Here is an 11,575-nt window from a genome sequence, read left to right as displayed (position 1 = left end):
GGAGGGGCAGAGACAGAGGAAAAGAGAGAATCCCAAGCAGGCTCCAAGCACGGAGCCTGACACAAGGCTCCATCTCACAAATGGTGAGATCATGACCTGAGCTGAAATCAAGAGTCGAACGCTTAACTAACTGAGCCACCCAGGTGCCCCAGATTGTCTAATTCTTATGCAATATTATATTCCAACAGTCTGATAGACTTTATTTGTGGTTTCTAATTTCTAAATGACAAACTTGGTTAGAATTTTTTAGTCTAACAAACTTGACCTCCAAAAAAGAAAACATTAATGAACAGATGAAATGCACTTTTTTTTTCTGTATCTTGAGCCATTTCAAATGATGACTATGTTTTTGTAATATGAAATGTGTGTCTATTTGTTCCCTTGTATTGGAAACAAGCTTACTCCTTAGAGAAAGAAAGAAAGAAAGAAAGAAAGAAAGAAAGAAAGAAAGAAAGAAAGAAAGAAAAAGGAAGAAAGAAGGAAAAAAAGAAAGGGAGATAGGGAAAAGAAAGTAAAATACTAAATGTAGAGGGGCCTAAGGATTGCTCTATATGAAAATCCTCCATTTTCCCCTGTAGATCTAATCCGCACTTCTCTCTCTGTCCCAAGGAGCTGATCTATAACAATATCTCCATGGCTTCTCTCTTTTAATCGGCTTTTATCAATGGAAATCCCTGGTAGGAGCATTTATGGAGGCAAGAGAGTAAAACCTAGTATACTTATTCCTTTAAATCTCTTCTTGCAATGTCACCTTCAGCTGGCTGTAGCCTCCATCCAAATGTCAATGCCCCATTTGTAATGATACTCCATACAACTTTTTCTTTCCAAGCTTTAAAAACCATTGTCTCTCCTTGTTGCTTTAGACCTAGGGGGTAATGACATGTAGGTTGCTATTAAGCTGCAGATCAATGAACCATTCCTTATGGTTCCCTTCTTGCACCTTTGTAAATAAACACTCCTTGAACTTCCTATTGAATATGCTGTCCTTACTGAGACCCAGACTGATAACAAGAGGCACATTTCATTTGTATAATATTTTTAAAATTAAAATAAATGAAGTGAAATACTAGAAGAATATAAATAGTATGCACAATTACTAGAAGAAGCCAAAAGGAACTTCAGCTGTAAGCAATTTATCAAAAGAGTTTTCTAAACACAGTTTCCTCTCTCAGATGAATTATAGTAAGATCTATCAATATAATTCTTTCACCTCCACCAAACATATTTTGGCTCTTTCATCATCTCTTCTAAAGATGTTTCCCCTTTATTAATTTAATATATACACTGTTCCATCTTTTCCAATCTATAAGCCCCATTTCCTAGAAACATTTATTCTTCCCTTATGTCATTTTTGCTTTTTACTCCCATGTCTTTTAATAATACACTTCTCATCCTATTTCCTGATTTATAAATTTTAGATATAATCTATTATAATAAATGAGGGATCAGCTGGCTTACCACCAACCCCCTTACAACCAGTTGTTATATTTCTATTTTGTGTTCCTCATGTATCTTCCATAAAATACTAATATCTCCATTCCTTATTTCACCAGCTGTGAACAGTATATTTTAGAGCACTAAACCAAATGCATACCTTGGCCAAATACCAAGGCCAACCCCAACATGCTGCATCCATAATTTTTCTTCCCAGTTTTAAAATGATATTAATGACCATAATTTTCCTTTCAGCATTACACTGTTCTTTTCCCCTACAACTACTATCATCTACACGATAACTTTTGCAATGTTAAGATTAATAGTATTTATATAGGATTAATTCCTCCATGCTGTATCTGTAAGTTGATATAAAAGATGTAAGTCGATAAGAATATTAAGGATATAAATATGATTCCATGCAGGTCCGAGCAGTGTCGATTGATTGTTGTCATGTGTTTTTCGCAGGTTTTGCCTTCAATTTTCTAATTGCAGTGAGTTTTTCTTGCCTGTATCTCAGTACCAATGTGTATAAAATTATAAATGTTCTATTGCATCACTATTTCTCCTGATGCCTCAGTTTGGACTGGCTGAATGCCAGGTCTGCCTCCTAACTGCATTTCTGGGCTTTCCCTTCACTGCTCTTCTAGAGACAAATTGGCTCCACTATTTCAAAGGATGCCAAAATGTTTTCTGTCTTCATTTTCTTTCTTGTTTGGATATAGTCCAAACTCAAATAGCTTTCCTTTCAGGTAGAGGAAATATTTTATAAATCTTGTGACATTGCCCATTTTAACTTTAAAGTAGTTCTTCACTGTCTTGTAACATTCAATAGTGTTGATGGGAAACGTGATACCAGATTTGTCATTTTTCTGTGGGTCATTTTTATTTTTTCTCAAGAAAACTTTGAGTCTTCTCTTTATCCTTAGTAATCTGAGTTTTGACAATAATGTGTCTAGGGGTGTCTTCATTCCTGTGCTGAGAACTCAGGGCAATCTTTATTTATTTTAAGATTTTATTAAATTCCAGTTAGGAGGGGTGCCTGGGTGGCTCAGTTGAGCATCCAGCTCTTGACTTCAGCTCAGGTTATGATGTCACAGTTAATGAGATCAAACCCCACATCGGGCTTTGTGATGACAGCATGGAGCCTGCTTGGGATTCTCTCTCTCTCTCTGCCCCTCTCCTGCTTGTGCACGTGCTTGCTCTCTCTCTCTCTCTCTCTCTCTCTCTCTCTCTCTCTCAAAATAAACGTTAAAAAATATTTTTTAATAAAATTAAACATTAAAAAATATATTCCACTTAGTTAACATAGAGTGTAATATTCATTTCAGGCATACAATATGGTAAATTAACACTTCCATGCAACACCTGGTGTTCATCACAACAAGTGCATTCCTTAATCCTCATCATCTATTTAACCCATCCTCCACCCACTGACCTTCTAGTAACCATCAGTTTGTTCTCTATAGTTAAGAGTCTGTTTCTTGGTTTGCTTTTCTCTCTCTTTTTCTCCTTTGCTCATTTGTTTTGTTTCTTGAATTCCACATATGAATGAAATCATATGGTATTTGTCTTTCTCTGACTTATTTTGTTTAGCATAATATTCTCTAGCTCCATCCATGTCATTGCAAATGGCGAGGTTTCATTCTTTTTTATGCTGAATAATATTCGTGTGTGTGTGTGTGTGCGCGCGCGCGCGCGTGTGTATGTGTGTGTGTGTGAGTGTGTGTGTGACATCTTTTTTATCCATTCCTCAGTCAACGGATGCTTGAGCTGTTTCTATAATTTGGCAATTGTAGATAACACTGCTATAAACATCAGGGTACATGTATCCCTTTCAATCAGTATTTTTGTATCCTTTGGGTAAATACCTAGTAGTGCAATTGCTGGATCATAGGGTAGTTCTATTTTTAACTTTTTGAGGAACCTCCATACTGTTTTCCAGAGTGGCTGAACCAATTTTCATTACCATTAACAGGGCAAGAGGGTTCCTTTTTCTGTTCTTTTGTTGCTGATTGTAGCCATTCTGACAGGTGTAAGGTAATATCTCATTATAGTTTTGATTTGCATTTCCCTGATGATAAGTAATATTTTCATTTGTCTGTTGGCTCTCTGGAGTCTTCTTTGGAAAAATGTTTGTTCATATCTTCTGCCCATTTTTTAATTGGATTATTTGTTTTTTAGTGTTGAGTTTTATAAGTTCTTTATGTATTTTGGATATTTTGTCAGATACGTCATTTGTAAATATCTTCTCCCATTCCATAGGTTGCCTTGTCATTTTGTTGATTGTTTTCTTCACTGTGCAGAAGCTTTTTATTTTGATGCAGTCTCAATAGTTATTTTTGTTTTTCTTTCCCTTTTCTCAGGAGACATATCAAAGAAGTCACTATGGCCACTATGGTCAAAGATAGGTATTAACTTTTGGTAGCATTTGCTTTTCAAGCCATCTGGTCCTGGACTTCAGGTTGTTGGGATATTTTTGATTACTGATTTAATTTCTTTGCTGGGTATCAGTGTGTTCAAGTTTTCTATTTCTTCCTGTATCAGTTTCAATAACTTATGTTTCTAGGAATTTATCCATTTCTTCTGAATTGTCCAATTTGTTGGCATATAGTTTTTCATAATATTCTCTTATAATTGTGTTTCTGTGATATTGGTTGCTATTTCTCTTCTCTCATTTGTGATTTTATTTATTTGGGTCCTTTCTCTTTTCTTCTTGATAAGTCCGGCTAGAGGCTTAGCAATTTTATTAATTTTTTCAAAGAACCAGCTCCTGGTCTCATTGATCTGTTCTAGTGTTTTGTTTTGTTTTAATTTTTATATCATTTATTTCTACTCTAATTTTTATTATTTCCTCCCTTCTGCTGCCTTTAGACTTTGTTTGCTTTTCTTTTTCTAGCTTCTTTAGGTGTGAGGTTAGTCTGTTTATTTGAGATTTTTCTTGCTTCTTGAGGTAAGACCTGTATTGCTATATACGTCCCTCTTAGAACAATTTTTGCTGTATCCTAAAGGTTTTAGAACTTTGTGTTCTCATGTTCATTGTTTCCACATACTTTTTACTTCTTTAATTTCCTGGCTGACCCATTTATTGTTCAGTAGCATGTTGTTTAACTTCAATGTATTTGTGGTCTTTCCAAATTTTTTTCTTATGGCTGACTTCTAGTTTCATAACATTGTGGTCAGAAAAGATGCAGGGTATGAATTCATCTTGTGTATTTGTTGAGGCCTGTTTTGTGACCCAATATGTGATCTATTCTGGAGCATATTCCATGTGCATTTGAAAAGAATGTGTATCCTGCTGTTTTAGGATGCAATATTCTGAATATATCTGTAAAGTCCATCTAGTCCAGTGTGTCATTCAAAGCCATGGTTTCCTTGTTGATTTTCTGTTCATTCAAAGCCATGGTTTCCTTGTTGATTTTCCACTTAGATGATCTGTTCATTGATTTAAGTGGTGTATTAAAATCATGTACTATTATTGTGTTATTATCAATTAGTTCTTTTATGTTTGTTATTAATTGCTTTATATATTTAGGTGTTCCCATGTTGTGTGCATAAATATTTATAATTGTTATATCTTCTTGTTGAACTGCCCCCTTTATTATTATATAGTACTCTTCTTTGTCTCTTGTTATAGTCTTTGTTTTGAAATCTAGTTTGATAACAAAGTATTGCTATTCTGTTTTTCTTTTGACATCAATGTGCATGATGAATGTTTCTCCATCCCCTCACTTTCAGTCTTTAGATGACTTTAGGTCTAAAATGAGTCTCTTCTAGGTAGCATATAGATGGGTTTTGTATTTTATTTTATTTTATTTTATTTTATTTTATTTTATTTTACTTTTTATCCATTCTGACATCCTATGTCTTTTGATTAGAGCATTTAGTTCATTTAAATTCAAAGTAATTATTGGTAGATATGTATTTATTGCCATTTTATTACTTGTTTTGTGGTTGTTTCTGGAGATTTTTCTCTAATCTTTTCTTGTCTTTCTTTCATGTTTTGCTGATTTTCTTTAGTGATATATTTGGATTTCTTTCTCTTTATTTTTTGCATGTTTATTAATGATTTTTTGATATGTGGTTACCAATAAGTTTGTATATAACCTCTTCTGCAAATAGCAGTCTATATTAAGTTGATGGTTGTTTAAGTTTGAACGCATTCTTTGATCCTCGCCTCCCCACATTGGTCTTTGTTATTATATTTTATATCCTTTTTTGTGTGAGTTCCTAGACTGACTTTTACAGAAATATTTTTTACTGTAGAAATATTCATTTTTACTACTTTTGTGTTTCCTGCCATTATACTGTCACTTTTCGTCTCTCCTTTCCACTCAAAGAGTCCCCTTTAGTCTTTCTTGCAGGGTTGGTTTAGTGATCACAAACTCCTTTAGTTTTAGCTTATCTGGGAAACTCTTTATCTCTCTTTCTATTCTGAATGATAGCCTTGCTGGGTAGAGTATTCTTGGCTGCAGATTTTTCCCATTCAGCTCTTTGAATATACCATGCCACTCCCGCCTGGCTTGCCACATTCTGTTGAAAAATCTCTAGCTGGCCTTATGGGATTTCTTTTGTAAGTTAATGACTTCTTTTGTCTTGCTGCTTTTAAGATTTTTCTTTATCACTATATTTTGCAAATTTAATTACTGTATCTCTTGGTGTTGGACTGTTTTTGTTGATTTTTATGGGAGTTCTCTGTGCCTCCTGGATCTGGAGGTCTTTCCTTCCCTAGATTACAGAAATTTTCGGCTATTATTTCTTCAAATAAATTATTTTCTCCCCATTATCTCTCTTCATCTTGTGGGACTCCTATAGTGTAATGCTATTATGTTTGATGGAGTCACTGAGTTCCCTAAGTCTATTCTCATTTAGCATATTTCTTTCTCTCTTTTGTTCAGCTTCATTGCTTGCCATTAGTTTGTCTTTATTTTATCATTACTTTGTCATTAATTCATCCCTCTACTTCTTCTAACATGCTGCTCATTGCATCAAGAGTGTATATTGCACTCTTCATCTCTGATTGACTCTTCTTTAACTCTTTTATCTCTTTAACTCTTTAACTCTTTTATGTACATAAATCATTTGAAATTTTTCTATAGAGGAGATCTGTCTCTCTTTCTCTTTCTTTCATCATTTATTTATATTAGTGTGAATTCATGGGTATTTATTTTATACTTTGAGCTACAAGTCAATGCTATGTTTTTGGTTGCTCAAATTATTATAGCTTTGGCTATTGGCAGCTCTACCCCAGGGATTTTTGAACTGGTAATAGGAGACTTTCTGGGTGGCTGAGTATATTTTATATAAAACTCAAAAGTTGTTAGAAACCAAATTTTTCTGCCAGAATAGAGAAGTGATGGAATTAGGTGTGCAGAGAAAACAGAAATAAAAAACCACCCAAAAGTCTAAAGCAGATACCTTTATCCCCTCACTTCTTTTGTTAGACATATATTCTGAGTCCCTGTTATCTCATCCTGAGGTTTTGTGTACCATTTCAGTTTCTGCAAACAAAATCCCTCTTTTTGCTTAAATTAGATCTATTTCTTAAAAAAAAAAAAAAAATTAGATCTATTTATTCAACTTTAAAGGTAAAACTAACCTAAAGAGTTAAAGCTGCAGAAAGATAACTGCATTATTTGGGTGAGGTCACAGGTAAAGAAATATCAAGTAATGGTTATTAATATGATCCAATTGATACACAGAGGTCCAGGCTTCAGTTGTGTTTCCCTCAGTTCATATCCCATCTATCCCCTCAGTCCTGCCTCAGAGGCTCTGATGATGACTGCTCCCAAGATGCTCAGCTCTACCCATCCCTGGAATCAATAAGATCCAGACCAGGTGGTACATCAGGAGTCCTTGTCCTCTAAGTTGAATTTAGACACGTTGGAGTCTGAGTAAGCCCTTGGCAGAAGCTTCCCAAGCTGACCCTAAAAACCAGCACTGCCCAAAGGACTCAAATCAGGAGTCCCTCTCCTCTAGATATCTCAGGAAATTTGGTGCCAGTTGGGTAGAATTTGAGATTCCTTCTTTATTTTGATCTCAATCTCCTGGGCTGCCAGCATCCCTTCTGCTGCTCTGGTCAGTTTTCCAGTTTGATGGGAAACATTCCTACCACCTCCACCTTGCTTCCCTCCCTGACTCCACTCAAGTTTTACTTTCTATATTTTTGGTACCATTTTCTCTAGTGCCTGGTGGTAAGTCCCAAAATAACACATTGGCACTCAGTGTTTGTATATAATACTATACATTATGATGACAGTATATTATTTAAAGAGAAATTTCATTCTATTTCAAGAATAAACTTGTAAGGTAGATGTTATTCCCATATCATAAATTAGGAAACTGTCATTCAGAGAGATTCGCTGACTTGTCTGACACAATATCTGGTGAATATGGGATTCAACCAGTGATTTCTGATTCCCAGAACCATGCTCATTCTGCAATGCCATACTGCAGGCATTAACAAATTATTGAGTTAAGCTGAATTTCTATTCTCTAGTGGAAGGGAATATATAGTGACCTTATGTGTCAGCCTTCTTAGCATAGCCAAGAAAACCATTAGATATGCATATATAACCAACTTAGTTGGTTGTCCATCTATAACACAGTGTCCATCTATGTCATCATTTTACAGAAATTCTTACGGGGTGAATTTTTCCTTTCACAAATAAATTTTGGTAGGTATGAGAAAGCTAGAGAATAAACCTGATTCATTATTGTTAATGATTTGTAATAACAACTGAAAACATGATTTCAGTGTTATCTTCTTTAGTTAAACTATAATTCAAAACAATGATAGGCACTTTAGGAATTGGATTAGATTTTGTTTTTAATTGGAAGCTAAAAGTCAGCTCCACTAAAAGGTATATAGAGGGCTTTAGTACATACTTGTCTAGACTGGGATATTTACTGAAGGCCATTTATTTAATAGTTATTTATATTTTCAATAAAATTGTTGTGTTACTCTTCCATTGCTTCTCTAACAAATTGCTACACATTTAGTGGCTTAACACAACACAAATGTACTATCTTACAGCTCTATAAGTCAGAAGTCTAACATGGGTCTCACCAGCCTAAAGTCAAAGCTATGTTCCTTTCTGGAGTCTTGAGGGCAGGATCCATGTCCTTGTTCATTCAGGTTGTTAGCAGAATTCAGTTCCTTATAGTTGTAGGGCCAATGTTGACTGGCTGTCAGCTGAGGACTGTCTCTAGCTTCTCAAGGCTATTGCATTTCTTGGCTCTTCAAAACTGGCAATGGGGGGGTCAGGTCCTTCCCTAGCTTCAAATATCTCTTCTTTATCTTTCTTTTCTCTTTGACCCAGCCAGGAAAGTCCCTCTACTTTTATGGACTCATCTCTTTAGACTGAGTACACACAAGTGATCTAGGATAATCACCCCATTCGAAGGTCTGTTTCTTTAACCACATCTACAAGGTCTCTTTTGCCATGTAAGGTAACATATTCACAGGTTCCAAGAACTAAGGCATTGGGAATATTTGTGGGGGAAGCTATTATTCTACCTATCACGGCTTCCAAATCACTGTTAACTTCATAGACTTTTACAGTAATTTAAACTCCTCACATTCATTTGCTTCATTAGAATAAACAAAAATATTTTAAATATTTTTCTTCATTTTGAATTTTTCTTAATATTTCTTCCACCAAAAACCTTGTCCTCTGCCCATAAAACTTATGAAATGAATTTATGTAAAAATTTCATTTATATTAATTTTTCTAAACCATTTTCATGAACAACACATTTGACAAGTTCTTTTTGCCTTCTTTTCATTTCATAATACAACCCATCTGCTGATTTAATTTGATCTGAAAGGAATTTAAGACTAGCTTTTCTCTTCTTGAATGTTGAAATTATGCTTTCACAGCAGATAGATTTCCTGAGGAATAGGAATCACTTGTGTTTTTCTCTATATAAGGAAACCTAAATTTTTAATTTTATGAGAGATTATTCCATCTTTGAACAATAGCAGTTAACTTTTAACAGTGATATCGAACTCCTACTCACCTAATAAAACATTCAAATTACTGCTTGATTAACAATAAACTGGCACTGGGTATTATATCTAAGTGAAGAGTTACTAAATTCTGCTCCTGAAACCATTATCACACTATATGTTAAGTAACTTGGATTTAAATAAAATAAACAAAAACAATAAACTGACTTTTTTCCAATGACCAATTGCCCAGCAAATATGTTACACAGATCTCTAATGATCTTTTCTCTGTCAATACTTAGCAACTTAGTTTGCTTATTAGAAAGGTAAAAAGAAATAAGTACAACTGAAAATCAGTTTCAATTATTATAATTCCTTTTTAGTTGCCCTGGTAAAGGACCGATATTAAGTAATAATATGTGGCTTAAATGAATCTTATTTTTTTTCTAACTTTTTCTTCAACTCCCTGAAAAGGTGTACTAAGTCTAATTCTCTGTGCCTCTTTTTCTTTCTGTCCTTGTTCCCCATGATCTTATATGCAACCATCTTCAAATATCATGTCTATGAAGGTGAGTCTCAAGTCTGTATTGCCAGACTGTCCAATAGTCTATTTTCCCATTCTTAATAAAGCTGTATTTGAACACTGTTATTAATTCAAAATATCAAAAACATTAGTCATAAATTTTACTGTCATTATAATTATTGTACTTAAAGAGTTGAAGATGGAGAATACAAAGAAAACAAGACAAGAACTTGCTGGGAGAATGCATCAGAAATCAACAAAGATGAGGAATTTGATCATGTGGTATAGGAAAGTGAACCAGTTCATTCACCAGGGCTTAATTCTGCACACAACTCAAGGTGAAAGAGAACTGAGACAAAGTCATTGGCAAATTGAGTAATGGCTCATCTAAAGGTAATGACAATTTAATCTGCAAAAACAATATTTGAGGGAGTCTGTTTTCTGGACTATTTGGTGAAAGATGGAAAGAAATGGTGTGTAGGGGATAGAGAATGCAGCCAGTGTGATCAATCGATATCTTCAAGGCATAAATATGATCATACCTCCACTCTATCTTCTGAGACAGGCCTCAGTTCACAAGGCAGTCTACTGCCATTGAGTCTCCCATATCCTGGGCAAATCTCAATACCCTTAGTCTTGCAAAAACATGGAATAACATCTTTGTTCATCATAATGCTTGATGAGTTCCTTGTATGCCACAAGCTCTATAGGCCTCCAGGCATGTAGTAGTGCCTGAGGGTCCAGCATATCCAATGTCAGGGTAGACTGCTTTAGTAGAGTGCAGCATGAACAGCTGCTCTGCCTGTGAGTTCCCTAGGGAAGCAACCAACTGCTTCCCTGGTGCTGGCATTGAATCCAGCCAGCAGAAAGGAGATAGACATTAGTAGTAAATTAGATACCATGTGAACCTGGGAATTCAGCTATTCTAGCTATCTTTTGAACAATGCCTCCTTAATTATCCTGGAATTTCTCATTTCATTATATCTGCTTGCATTTGTTATCGATTGTTGCGTAACAAATTACCTGAAAATTTAATGTCTTAAAACAACAAGCATTTATTATCTCAGTGTCTGTGGGTCAAGAATTTGGCAGCAGCTTAATGAAATGATTCTGGTACAGGGACACTTACGTGGTTTATAATCAAGATGTTGGCCAGACCTGCGGTCATTTGAAGGTTTGACTGGGGCTGGTGGATTCACTTCCAAGCTCATTTATCACTCATTTATCTGTTAGCCAGAAGCCTCACTTCTTTTTCACGTGATCCTTCCCATAGAATAGCATGGCAGCTGGCCCAGTGTAAGATCTGAGAAAGAACAGCTACCAAGAAAAAAAAAAAAAAAGTGTAAAAATACAGATGTGACTCCTATACTCTCTAGGAGGACCAGATAGTCGGTCTTGAGGCTTCTGCCAACAAAAACAACACCCAAACTAGTGGGACTGTCTCCACTGGAGATATTTCAGATGACACCATTGGGAACACACAATGTAGTTCAAACCACTGATACTAACACCAAAAAGCAGAATCTGAACCACTGATTTCCCTAAAAGCCAGTTTCCCTTGACAGAAAAGAATGGATTCTGTATGGCACATGGTCCTCAAGTTCCGCTCTTCCATATCAAAATCTTAAGCACTTCACTGGTAGAATCAGTGTCTATGCCCTAAGTAC

The 11,575-nt window shown here is 35.2% G+C and overlaps 1 long non-coding RNA gene across 2 annotated transcripts in view; it reads right to left on the bottom strand.

Moving 5' to 3' along the window:
• Window positions 1-774: 774 nt before the first annotated feature.
• Window positions 775-11,575, bottom strand: part of LOC122230592 — a 127,706-nt gene continuing 116,905 nt past the window's right edge. For both annotated transcript variants that reach the window (XR_006207588.1, XR_006207587.1), the window contains exons 7-8: window positions 11,038-11,225; window positions 775-865 (exon numbers count right to left, since the gene is read on the bottom strand). This is a non-coding gene — a long non-coding RNA (uncharacterized LOC122230592). The remainder of the gene's footprint in view (window positions 866-11,037; window positions 11,226-11,575) is intronic.

Source organism: Panthera tigris, chromosome C2, assembly GCF_018350195.1.
Source record: "Panthera tigris isolate Pti1 chromosome C2, P.tigris_Pti1_mat1.1, whole genome shotgun sequence".
NCBI lineage: Eukaryota > Metazoa > Chordata > Mammalia > Carnivora > Felidae > Panthera > Panthera tigris.
The sequence above is the reverse complement of the archived record's forward strand: the minus strand, read 5'-3'. Positions and strand labels throughout refer to the sequence as shown.